The sequence below is a fragment of the Lagopus leucura genome, unplaced genomic scaffold (assembly GCF_019238085.1).
Source record: "Lagopus leucura isolate 7727_CA_CO unplaced genomic scaffold, USGS_WTPT01 Super-Scaffold_73, whole genome shotgun sequence".
Classification (NCBI taxonomy): Eukaryota; Metazoa; Chordata; class Aves; order Galliformes; family Phasianidae; genus Lagopus; species Lagopus leucura.
The window spans coordinates 27,737,454-27,750,128 of record NW_024962252.1 but is presented as its reverse complement, the minus strand read 5'-3'; positions in this window follow the sequence as shown (position 1 = coordinate 27,750,128).

The following is a 12,675-nucleotide window of genomic DNA, read 5'->3' as shown; positions in this document are numbered from 1 at the left end:
CTGGCGCAGGCTGCCCACAGAGGTTCTGATAGGTAAGTGGCAGGGAAACAGCCATTTCAGGCTCACTGGGGAAATGTGCAGACTTATGTGTAAGGGCATCATAGGTGACATCTGTAGTATTATTTAAACTGTTGTTAAAGGCCAGAGCTTCCCTATTAGAATATAGTAAAGGATCATTGTAGTTAACTGAATGGTCTGGGGCAGTCGCCAGGGTCGACAGGGGCCCCTTGGCCCCTGGGAAACCATGGCAACAAATGTCTTGAAGATAAGAGAGAAGTACAGGTTAGACCAAATAAGGAGGAAACAAGATATGCCACATGTCCATTGGTCAGAGACAATGGTAGTAGCCCTAAGGCATGGGGAAAGTTTTAAGAAGGATGTGCTCCTTGCAATTAAGTCCATTTTGCCGCTCACCATATTGGTGTCATGAAAAGCATGCGAAACTGGCCGGGGCTGTCGGAACACTTTCACAAGGAGACTTCAGTCAGGGTCGCCGAAACAAAGGCGACAGATCATTGGACTGTTCTTCTGTTTCTTCATCCCAGCTCCATCCTTTGGTTGTACCTACCCTTATTTCCAACTGTATCATGCTCATGAACTGGGAACTTTGGTCCTGTGATTCAAATATCTCCAAGACACTTGAGGCAATCTTTTGTTGGCCAAATAAGTTTATTTTGGCTTTCAACTTGGAAATATACTTTTTTTTTCCCCCAGACATCATTTGTAGAGAGCACAGCACAACAGGTTTTGCCCTTGATTTGATCATTTCTGGAAAAACAAACAAACAAGCCATGGTATTGTAGAAACCCAGTTAACAAGTAAATTATGTTAGCCTGGGTCCTTTGACCAGCACAATGGATGCACTGTATTTGCCAGGTTACAGAGAGGGGTGGGGAGCAGAGCTATTTGTCCTTCAAACCTTTAGAGAGGAGGGAGTGGAGAGATTCCAGACATAGCATCACCGAGTGCCTCAGCTGGGAACTCCAGTGATAGATGTGCTGTTCAGCTGCGTTCAGGAGAATCGCTACCCAAGAGTCCTCAGTAGCATTAACATTCAAAGGCATTAATAAAAATAATATAATAAAAATAATACACTTCAAGAGCTTTTACTGTTAATCATTTCTCTTAAAAAAAATGCTGAAAATTAGACCTGGGACTTATCAGACACTACTTGGTGTAGATCATGTAGTTCCCACGTATACTTCCTGTTTCAAAAGAGCTGCAGTTTGGCTAGAAGCACACGCTGGTATTTCATGGGTCACTTAGCTGTTAACTACTCTTATGTCTGCGCAGCTGATAAAAAATCAGTAACTTAAATCTTTTCACAAGACTACCTTCTCACGCAGTGCTGAGCCCCACATCCCATCATTATGCAAAAAGCAGAAGAACTGTGATACAGTAATTTCTCCACAAGCTGCAGAAGCATAAGAAACTGCTGTTGGACTGCGCCCTGTTTGACGGGGCTTTCTTCTCCTGCTATAGGAACTTCTTTCAAAGGTATGGAAACATAACTAACTGGTGTGTAGATGAAGGAGGGAATCTTATAGGAAATATGTTGCTATGGCTCTGACCCCATTAGCAGAGAAGAAAAGTGTACTAATGATGAGAGTGTAACTATGCCTGAGTTTGAAAGATGACTTCTCACTCAGCTCACTCTTTTCCTACTAGTGACTCGTCACTGCTGTACAAAGGCCTCTTGATTCATCTGTCAAAATGGAAGGGAAAGCTCAGTGAATCGGGCTTGGAGGAGAAGAGGACTGTTATCCACACTCCCCCAGAATCCCCAGATCTCCCTTCAGTGTTTCCCCCAGATGAGCTGGGAACCTGCCCACCCAAAGCACTTGCAGTTTGTGTACCGATTTGCAAATCCTTCTCGAAAATTCTGACCTGTGCTGCATGCAAGCAATTCTATTCCCAGCGCAGCTTCTCTTTTCTACAGCAGCTATTAAGGCCTAACATCCTGCAGATTTGTGTTGAATACCTGAATAACTCTTTAAAGGTCTATGCCTGTTTGCAGCAATCTTCAAAATAAATGCTAAGGAATTGGGGAAAAAAAGTGATATTTTAATATCATGGGATGCCTGGTAGCTATTAAAGAACCAAAGGACAGCTGAGTTAGCACTTCTTACTTTTTGCAATTAAAAATGGATTCTAAGGCTTCTATAGATACACAGTACTGGCCAGTTGTGATTGTTTTTTTCAGCCTCATATGTCAGGTAATCCTGTTAGCAGACATGAGAACAATATTTAGATAGAAAACACTGTGTGGAGATAGGAATCCAATTTGTGGAATTACAAGTAGAGAAAACATCTGATAAAGAAGTAATCTAGTGAAATCATTCAGCCATAGAAATAGAATATGACAGAAAAGGACTTTGAGATGGACATTAAGTCCATTTGGCTGAAACAAAGAAAGGAATACTTTTCCCCGGCGTGCACAAATATTTCAGAAGGATTATTGGTTTTGCTTTGAATCAGAGGCATACGTCTTACAAGAAATTCTGAAAATCCTTTCCTTGAGACATTTTATGATGCTGACCCCCTGTGACCTCCTATTCATCTCCTTCCCATCACCAGGAGACAGCTGAAGGGAAATGAGACCTTACCTGTGATTCACTGGAAACTATAACCTGAAGACAGTTTAGCATTTAAATATAACTATGAAACTTCAGGTTTCACAACTTCTTTTCACAATTCCGTTAGGAATAGAATTAATTAAAATTCAAGTAGCCTCCAGGATGAGGTTTGAAAGACATCACACATTGACATAAGTGCATTTTACAAAGAACTCAGCATCTGACCTCTGCCAGCATCAGGCCTATACATTTCTAGAAATGGGCACCAGAGCAAAGCAAAGATTTTCATGCCAGTTCCAAGGCTGGTAGCTACACTCACTGTGATTCTATGCTCTCATTGGTATTAGAGGTAGCTGGTTCCTAGGCTTTCTGGACAACCCTGGATGTGGAAAGTGCTCTCAGAAGAACTCCGGAATGATGTTTTGCTGAAAGATCACTGGGCATTTCCTTGACCTCTTGATTATGCTGGATAACGAACATTTAAATAGCTAAATAAATACAGAATATCAAAATAAAGTATATATGTTTACAGACTGCTAAGATCTGTGTTCTCTCTATATCAGACTCTAGAAGAAAAACCCCCACGGTGTGAAACTTCACTAAAAGCTTGGGTTAGTAGCTCCATCTCAATGGGCACATTTAGCAGTAAACTGCTCATGTCCCAGCCAAGTAGAACCTGCCCAAGACACACCTTAAAATATGAGCAGCAGATCAAACATCTGTGTGATACCAGTTGGAATGACAGTGTACTCAGGACATGCAGGCACAAAATAGCCTCTTGCTTTGTTCCTGCACTGTAAGCCTTAATTCTAATAAAGACAGACATTCCTAGCACCCACATCTGTGGCTACATTATCTGGGGGTGAGGCAGTCATGAGACTATGTTGATTGTAAAAAATTCTGCAGCTCAGATCAGGCTTGCAATGAGCTTCAAGAGGGGCTTCAGACCAGCATGTGAACGCTTCCATGTCCCGTGGAAGTCTGGGTCTGGCTGGAGGCTTGCTGATCAAGAAAATGTGCTTCCTTCTTATCTGTACTAACAGCTGCAGAGTGAACGCTCCCACTATTTGGAGCTGAGAAAAGTAAGAGAAATAGTCTATGGATGGATGGGGGTGAAATAGGGCCAAGAGATAACTGTACATGTGTATGGTGTTTTCTCCCCTCTGCATGCATGCTGCATGCACACAGTGGCATTACAGGATGGTTGCTTCCAGAGGGAGGGAGAAGAAACTGAGGCCAAATATTATGCAAGAAGTTCCTGCCTCCTGCACATATCAAAGAACAAGGCCTTTAAACTCTTGCCAGTCCTTCTAAAAGTCTCAGCCACTTCTTCAGTCTGCAGTCATCAGATTCAATGCAATAGCTTGAAAGGAAAGGGGAAAAGCAAACAGTTTTGCCAGCCTTGGTAGAAAAACACATTGATTCCAGCCAACACTCAGCTTTTCCAGTACACTATGGCTAGTATCGTGCCTGCAAAGTTTTTCATAGGAAAGATGACTCCACTTGTAAGAAATGTTCACAGGAAGATGCTGTGAAAGTGTAAGCACGAGGAGTTCTGGGAGATTTGCAGCAGCACCAGGAGTGCTACTCACAGTAACAAATCTATCTCAGACACTCCTTCATGCTATAGGTTGGTTTTACCAAAACACTTGCTGTCTAAGAGGCTTGCCAGGAACAGTTTAAATCCAAGGAAAAACCAATGTGTGGCACCAGCTGCTGCTCCCCTGGTGGGGTCCCAATGGGTCTCAATCTTTCTCCAGGAGTTAGACAGCAACACATCCCTCAGGTTTTGCAGCCTTCTTCCTGTGCCAGAAGTTGGGTGAGAACTGATCAGTAGAACTGAGCAGAAGCAAAGGTCTTTTTGTCACAAGAAAGGCTGCAAGGCAATTAAAATTAGATGTATACTGATTTTATGTTCAGGATTACAGTATCTAAAAGCCAATGTTTTTTAATAGAGGAGAAAAAAGAGATATGCAGCCTTAGTATTCTCATAGGAAAAATAATTCTAGTAAAGAAAGAAAAAGGAAGCAGCAGAAACTTTAGAAACAGATTGTAGGGTGTAAACCATACTACTCACTTACAAATGAGCCCAATTCTTTCCAGCAGTCTTTCAACACCATGAATGTCCTTTTCCTCTTCCATACTTCCGAGATCCCCTCCAAGTCACTTGACATAGTGCTGCTTAACCAGAACCGAGCACAGGAACAGCTGAAGCTCAGGCTTTCAGGCTTTTACAGTGTTAGAGGGCTTTTGTTCAGGAGAATCTTTGAATAGCATACATTCCAACATCTTAATCTTCAATTTAAAGCTACAAAGGTTGGGGGCACATACTGAAAGATTTCTGCTGGTGTGCGCTGGAGTCTCAGGTTATTTTCCGTCTGAATGGAATAAAAGAAAGTTTCACTGTCTCCTTGGCAGCTGTCCAGGAATCCTCTGGGCAGACTGTAGTGGTCCCACGTCCCACTGTGAAAGGATCCAGCTCCTCATTGTCCTCAGCAAAAGCCCTGCAGAGGGATGGCCTCTGTGGGGCTCAGTCAGAGACTGGCAAACCCGCAAGGGCATGTGGCAGCTTGCACAGCACAGATACAGATTAAGGTCTTGGCCATGCAGATGCACCTCTAATTGAGCGGTGATAATGTCGGTGAATTAGAGTTCATGTCCCATTGGCGGCAGACTGGGTGGCTGGTGGTTTTGGTAACATTGCAAGGTTTTCAGCAGTCAGCCAAGAGCTCTCTGGTACACTGCCAATGCAGCCACTTTTGGCAGCAGAACTAAAGGCATGAGAACTTTTCCTTGGCAGTAAAATTAGTTACTCTAAGCTTTCACTTGAAGAGCTCTGCTTACGGGACTGAACTGCGTATTGAAGCTTTTTCCATTGAGTCATGCTTCGAAACACAAGGAAGGCACAGAAATTTTCTGCTCTTGACTGTGGCAACTGGTTTCAACTAACAATGGCTGTAGCAGAAGAAACTATCAGTTCAAGTCATTATGGAGGTTAGACTCCTCTCATTAACAGTTTTCCAGATCATCTGGGAGACAGTCCAGGACAGGTCAGCAAGTCTTGACTGGAGTACTAATTAATAACCAAGATATAGCTATTATTGAATGTGTTTATATTCATGAATGTTAGAACTTTTCCATTCTCAATTCTCTATAGACAATTACCTACAGACAAATTAATTTGGTCCTGTGTGGAGCCAGAAGTTGGACTCAATGATCCTTATGGGTCCCTTCCAACTCAAGGTATTCTATGATTCTATCATTTAAATATAACAGCCACCAAATGGAATAGGTAACTAATATAAACTGGTTATAATAATAATGGCTTCGCAGTGATCAAATGCACTGAGGAATGGGAGACACAGCTATTTTTTATGTCTTTGAACAGCCTCCTCTTCTCTATTACAATGGCGGAGTCAGTTGTCTTTACTTTCTGGTGCCATGTCATTAGCACAAGGCTGCAAGGTTTTAAGTATATTTATAGATCAAAGTCAAAAGCCAAACACATTTACAGTTTGTTTTATATTCTGCTGTTGAATTTAAGAGTTGCCCTTTAAAGGAAGACATCTAGGGTTGTTAATTTAATGCTAGACTCATCCAGTTTATTACTGACAATTGTTCACTACTGTGACTTATTTTCTTGTAGAGAAACAAGGTCTGTAAAGGAATAAAAAAAACCCAAATGCTGAAATGGAGTCAGTCTCAGAGATGAAAGAGTTTAGGAAGAGCTTAACACAAACATCACTGCAGCATTCAGCTTCTTTAAATTCTGCACATGACTGACTATAATGCATAAAACATGCCAGCAAGCATTTACCTCATTCTCTGTTGAATCAGGAGCAAAGGTCCTGTTTCATTACAAATGATCTGCATAAATCTGTTTTGCCTAAACTCTCAGCTCCCCCTTTTTAAAGAGGATCAGGTCTCTGATCCAGTTCATAGCACCACAGCAGATAGCTGGGCCAAAATTAAATAAAAAAAAGAGGATGGGAAGAACAATACAGTATTACCATGAGACACTTTGTTCCGTGAAAATATGGCATTACTTGAAGATAATGCTAATGCCTGTTTAGCAGGAGAGGGTACTCTTTATAGCCTGATTCAGATATCACCTGATCTAGAAAGTGAAGGGCAGAAATCTGTTTTTAATATGCAGCTCCAAGTCCAAAGTAATGTCCCAGTTTTAATGAAGAAGCCTTCATTTTGTACAAGTGGGAGAGTCCATACTAAGAGCTATGCTCCAGACAGTCCTATCTTTATTGCTTCCTTGCAGCACTTTGAAAAGCAAAGCCACCCGAGTTTCAGTGCTGGCTGAGACCCCAGCTTTGGTGGTGCTGGGAGTGTTTCAAGCCAGTTCAGTGGTCTGATGTGCCTGAGACATGTGCACCCCGGCTCTTTTGGGTTATTGAGTTTGCAGCCCTCAGAGATTCTCTGATACTTTGCTGTTTGCCAGCAACTCTTTGTGAAGGTACTCTTTACAAATACCATAAACTACAATTTTCTTTTTCTAGGATTGCTTATCTTTGGATAATTTGTATGCATTTTCAACCATGACAGCTCCCACTATAGCTTGGCAAGAACGTCCACGGGTTTCTGATATGGATTTGTCACGCTTCCTCACCTGGAGTACCAGGTGAGAAGTATAGATTATTCATTTCTAATACATATCCTGCACCTATCTGCGTTATTGTAAAGACTCTGAGGTAATTTCAACCTTGGAATCCCTTAAATATGTTGTGAGGCAGTGCCCAAGAGTAAAAGTGCTCCTTTTTTAACAAGGTGGACAACAACTGAGGGATTGACAAGACAAGAACTTTGAGATTGTCTTTGCTCAAGATCTTCTGCATTATGATTTGGTTCTACTGGCAAATAAACTAGAGAAAAGAAACAAAGAAGCATTACAATTTAATGTGCCAATGTCTTTCCAGTGTTGTACCTTCCTCTTCCTCAAACACAAAAGCTACACAGGGCTCTTTTCTTGTGTATTACATCTCATGGTTAAGTTTGACTTAAAGCAAAATTGGCTTCATGTTCATGCTCACAACCATATCCTTCCAAGCAAGAAAAAGGTGATATCCAGGTAGTCTGCCAAGATTCACTGTGAAGACTCAGAGAAGAAAGGATACTGCCTATAGTGTCCTCACCTCATCTCCTAGGTTAAAAGCCAGTTTAAAGAGAAAGAGAATGCACAAGTAGAGCATTATTGCATTTACATTCGTGTTTGACTGGCACCATCTAAGAACACTTCTGGTTGAATTAATGTATTACCAGCACCTGCTGAATAGTCAAGCTAAGCTCTGAATTCAGAAAAAAACAGTTAAGGAGACATTGTAGCTAGCTGACCTGAGTTAACCAGTGCTGGAATCTTGATCCCTAGGTGCAGCCAGTGAAAGCAGCAAGTCAGGAAAAGCAAGTAGCTGTCAGAAATATTAGACCTTAAAGAAAAACCTTCAAGAAATGCTGCCCAGGGATATTTAAAGCTATATGTGTAAACAAAGACTTGTGTAGATCATTTACGAAGTCAGCCTGGGAACATAAAGCAATAGGTCATTTGTGGAGCAATACTTTTGGAGTCCACTCCCTCGCCTTTTTCTCACAACAGTCAGCTGTAAAAGTTTAATGTGATTGAATGCTCTGGTCAGGTCACCTTTCAAAGAGTTCAACAGCTCTTCTTACAGTGATCATTATCTTCAAAGTCTCATAATTTCCTTCCCATTTAGAAAGGAAGTCTTTATGATATAATAATACATAGAAGGTGATTTTCCTCAAAGTATAGGAAAACATGCATTCTAGTAGAGATCACTATTGCTATTAGAAATATCCTTCATAAATGAGAAATGAGATGTAGAAAGTCATCAAACAATAAAGTTCAGACCTTATTCATACAGTGAGGCTCTTCAGGTAGAAGTATAGAGCAGTAAACAGATTTTATGACTGAGATTGAACCATCTAGTAAGTTGACCTGCAAACAAGCATTTTTCTGCAGGCAGACAGACCTAGTAGCACAGAGGGAATGTTACAGAAGGGCTTTAGGTGCTCACAAAGCAGCTAAGTGTACTGTCATCAGAGTCCTAGAGCTACAAGACATTGCAAGATACTCCAAGGTGAGGTTTAAGGGCGAAGGTCTCAGTCACTGACTTTCATATCCTTATTAGAAGTCAGAACTGTGTATAAATCAGGTTTATAAACCTCATAGTAAAGACGGACTACCAGAAACATATATAGAAGTAAAGAGACGGTTAACACCTTATTTATAGAGTCAAAATAGTTCAGATGCTAGCCTCAGGGTTAGACCACTCTTTTTCAAACCTAATATTTGCAACACTTGACAAGCAAGGAAAAAAGTAGCAAAACAAACAAACAAAAAAAAAACAGAAAATCAAGAAGTGCTGTGGGATACCAAAGGCAGCACAGGGAAGGGACTGCACCTATAGTGGCTAAAAGCAGTGATACCCAGATCTGTGCAGCTAATCTGGCATCAGCAGTCTGAGGTCACAAGAAAGTGTGAGAGAAGCAAGGAGTGGAGCTCAGCTTTGGCCAGCAATTGCCCATTTGCAGCAAACTGAAAGTGCTTGTGCCTTTTGAAAATTCATTAGAGAAGGGGAAAATGTAATATGAGAAAAATAGCGGAAAAATATATTGCTCAGATACCTCAATGTGTAGGACTCTCCTCTCATCACTCAGGAAGTTGGAGTCTTAGGGTAAGTATAACAGAAGTGTGCAGCTATACACTGAAAGAGTCCAAGAATGTGAAACAAAGGCAAGAATGAGTAAAAAGCACAAGGCAGATGTGCTTTTAAGAGAAGCCAGAACAAAGTGCTAGAGACAGGTATAATAAAGATCAAGATAAATAGCTAATCAGCCAAGATTTGGGCAGGCCATGTCACAGTTAGGGTACAGCAGTTCTATTTACTCTTCTACTTGGAATTAGCTTTTTTTGCCTTTATTAATCAGGCTGTTTATCTGACTCTCCATTGGTTCACAGTCCAAAGAAAGCTCAGGTGACACACTAACTGCTAGTCACATCTGGATCTACACTGGATCTGGATCTACACTGGAGGAAACACAAGTTTTTTCACTCCCAACAGTTTCTTTTGGTGTTGTTGGCTCATTCTTCCTTATAGTAGTTGTCCTTTATCCAGTCACTGCTGTAATTTCCAAAGGCCAAACTCTCCTCTACGTACCCCCAGCACACCCACATAATGTCTCTGTTAGCCAGCATTAATGCCAGTTGCTCCAGCACTTGCACCTCACGCAGCCACTTGATGAACTTTGTGCTTAATCACTGAAGATCGTTTACCCAATCTGTATTTTAATTAGCAGCAAACGTAATACTGGACTGCTGCTAACTAAACACAGCAAAAGAAACTGCACCAGTAACCTAAATCACAATTACCCTTTATGTATGAGTGTATGGTACACAGATGCATGGACAAGGCACGCTCACTCTGCCGTTTGTTGCCCAGGAAGCTCTGCACTCATTAACTGCCTGACACACACACAGAGTGTGCACTCACGCTGCAGACATTGCTCACATCATTAGTCTGTTTCACGCTTCATTTCTCCCTGTAAAGCACTTAGAGGTTTCACAGTCTGCGAATCCTCCTTTAAAGATATTGCAGATCTCTTCTGCAGACCTTTGAGGAGCTAATGAGCAAGATGTCTCTAGTTTATTAATTAGCTCTTTATCAGACACACTCTGCAGCTCCCTACTAGTTCAGCTGCTCAGCTCCAGTAATTAGACAACACACGTTTCAGTCTTTCACAGCAGTGCTACAGACAGAAAGTTTCACTGTTCCAGGACACAACAACTATGGTATTTCTGGGAATTTTAGACAGATCTTGAATGACTCATAGAGATACCCTGCTTTCTATATTATTCATGCAGATCCCTGTTCTAGGACACACTCACCCGTCAATACATAACATCAGCAGTGCCATAGCATCCAGATGTTATCTTTATTTGCCTCACCCAGACTAACAGTCAAAAAGCACGTATTCATGCTCAGTTTGATTCAGAATGCAAGTAATGTGGGTAGTCTTACTTTTCAGACAACAGTCCTTCTCAAACAGCAGCAAAATCCAACAACATATGCAGTCTCTGCTTTACACAGTAAAAGCCATATGTGTATGTTCAAAATGCCAATTTTTATTAGCTACCAATAGCTTGTGCACTCACCAATTTCACCAGGTAAATATCTCACATGCAGAAATCTGTAGATCATGAAAAGTTGACTTTTTTTTCCCCAGTACTTAAGTCAACAATATTCATCACAAATATTGTGCAGTGATACAACTAGAAGGGAGAAAAAAATCTCTTAAACTCGGCTTTGGTAGATATATTCATTTCTAAAATATTTCTATGAAATATCGAATAGTATTAATTACAAACGGTCTCCATGTCCAGCACTCATCCCACAGCTAACTAGCCTGTCTGTTCATTTGTGTTGCAAAGGCATTCATTGATGCCAAGCTGTGGTTCCATCCATCTCCACACAACCAAGCATTATTAAGGTTTGCTGCACACAGCCAGGCTTAAGAGGACAAGCTGCTCCTAAGCAGAGCCATTGCAACTGCACGTTAACATTTGAAAATTGTAAAAAAAAAAAAAAACCAACATGATTTTTCCTTTCCCAAAAGACAAGGAGAAGTGATACCACTGCCCAACTGCCCAGGCTATTATGAACTATGCATACACTGGCAAATACATTGACCCCACAGCAGGCCTGCCACGTGTATGTGTACAGACACAGCTGACCAGATCTCAGGTCCCTGTCACCTGGCTCCAAATATGCCCCCAGGGCTGTAAGCTAGGAAGGGCATAGGATGTGCCCTCACAGGGATGCTTGGCCTGATCTAGATGGCTGAGGGATTTAGGGCTAACATGAACCACAGAGTACTCTTATCCCAAAGTGTAGACAGCCACAGTCTTTATCAGTCAGTTCAACTACAACTGCATCCCAGAAAAGTGGGCTATAAGAGAGAGTAACTGCTTTTTCTGAAACAAGTGCAAGTCTAGTAGCTCATTCTGAGGCTTATGACCTCACAGTCATAAGCAGTCAACCTTCAGATCTCACAGTCTCATTTCTGGGCTCTGACCTCCTGGTTCTCTGGGTAGTCAACTTTCATACCTTCCAGTCTCTCTAGCATCTGGTCCAAGCTTACAGCCACTTGGTTACTTGGCTCCTATGCTTTTAATCCTGTTAGTTAGCTTGTCCATCTTGATCTATAATCTATAATCTAGAGATTTATGCTAGCATAAGTGCCCACACAATGCACACTGCAGTCTCTCCAGTTGCTGGCACACAGCCCCTGTGGTCATTGGTCCAGTCATGGCCCCAAACCTGCCAGTGTTGAAGCAGCATTTGAATTTTGGGTGGTCCTGAGTGAAGCCAGGAAGTGGATTCGATGATCCTCGTGTGCTTCTTCCAATTTGGGATATTCTGTGATTATATAATTTCTAGAGGTGGCTGTGAGCTATATGGAGATGGAGACCACCACTCCCCATTACTGACTGTCATAATCTGCTCATTGTTGAACCTTTTTGATGATCTTTAAGGTTCCTTCCAACACAAATGGTTCTATCATTTTTCTTGTGGTGAAAGACTCCACATTCATAAGCATAAAATGCTGCTAGACCAGTTGATAATGTGAAACATCTAGAATACTCAGGAGAATCTGCAGAACCCTTCTAGAAAATCTTATGTGTTCTGGTTAAGAATTCTATTTCACTTAAAATTAGAAAAAAAACAACCACAACCAAACAACTGGACAAATAAGTTAATGCACAATGTAAGTGTTTCAAAATTACATCCGAAGAAGGTGGATGGAAGGTTTCTTCTTGCATTTTTAATAATGTACTTTCTTTTGTCTGCCAGCTGCTGTTCTGACTTCTCTTTATTCTGAACATAACAGAGGCCAGTTCCAGACCTGTCCTACCTCACTTCACTCTATCCAAGTACCATATTATTATGCAATAGTCTACCAGAACAGAATATGGAATCCAATTTATTGAAGAAGCATGGGTAGGGTCACCTTGTATAATTTAATACAGAAAGTTATCAGATTCACCTGGTGAACTTTCATGGAAATTAATGGA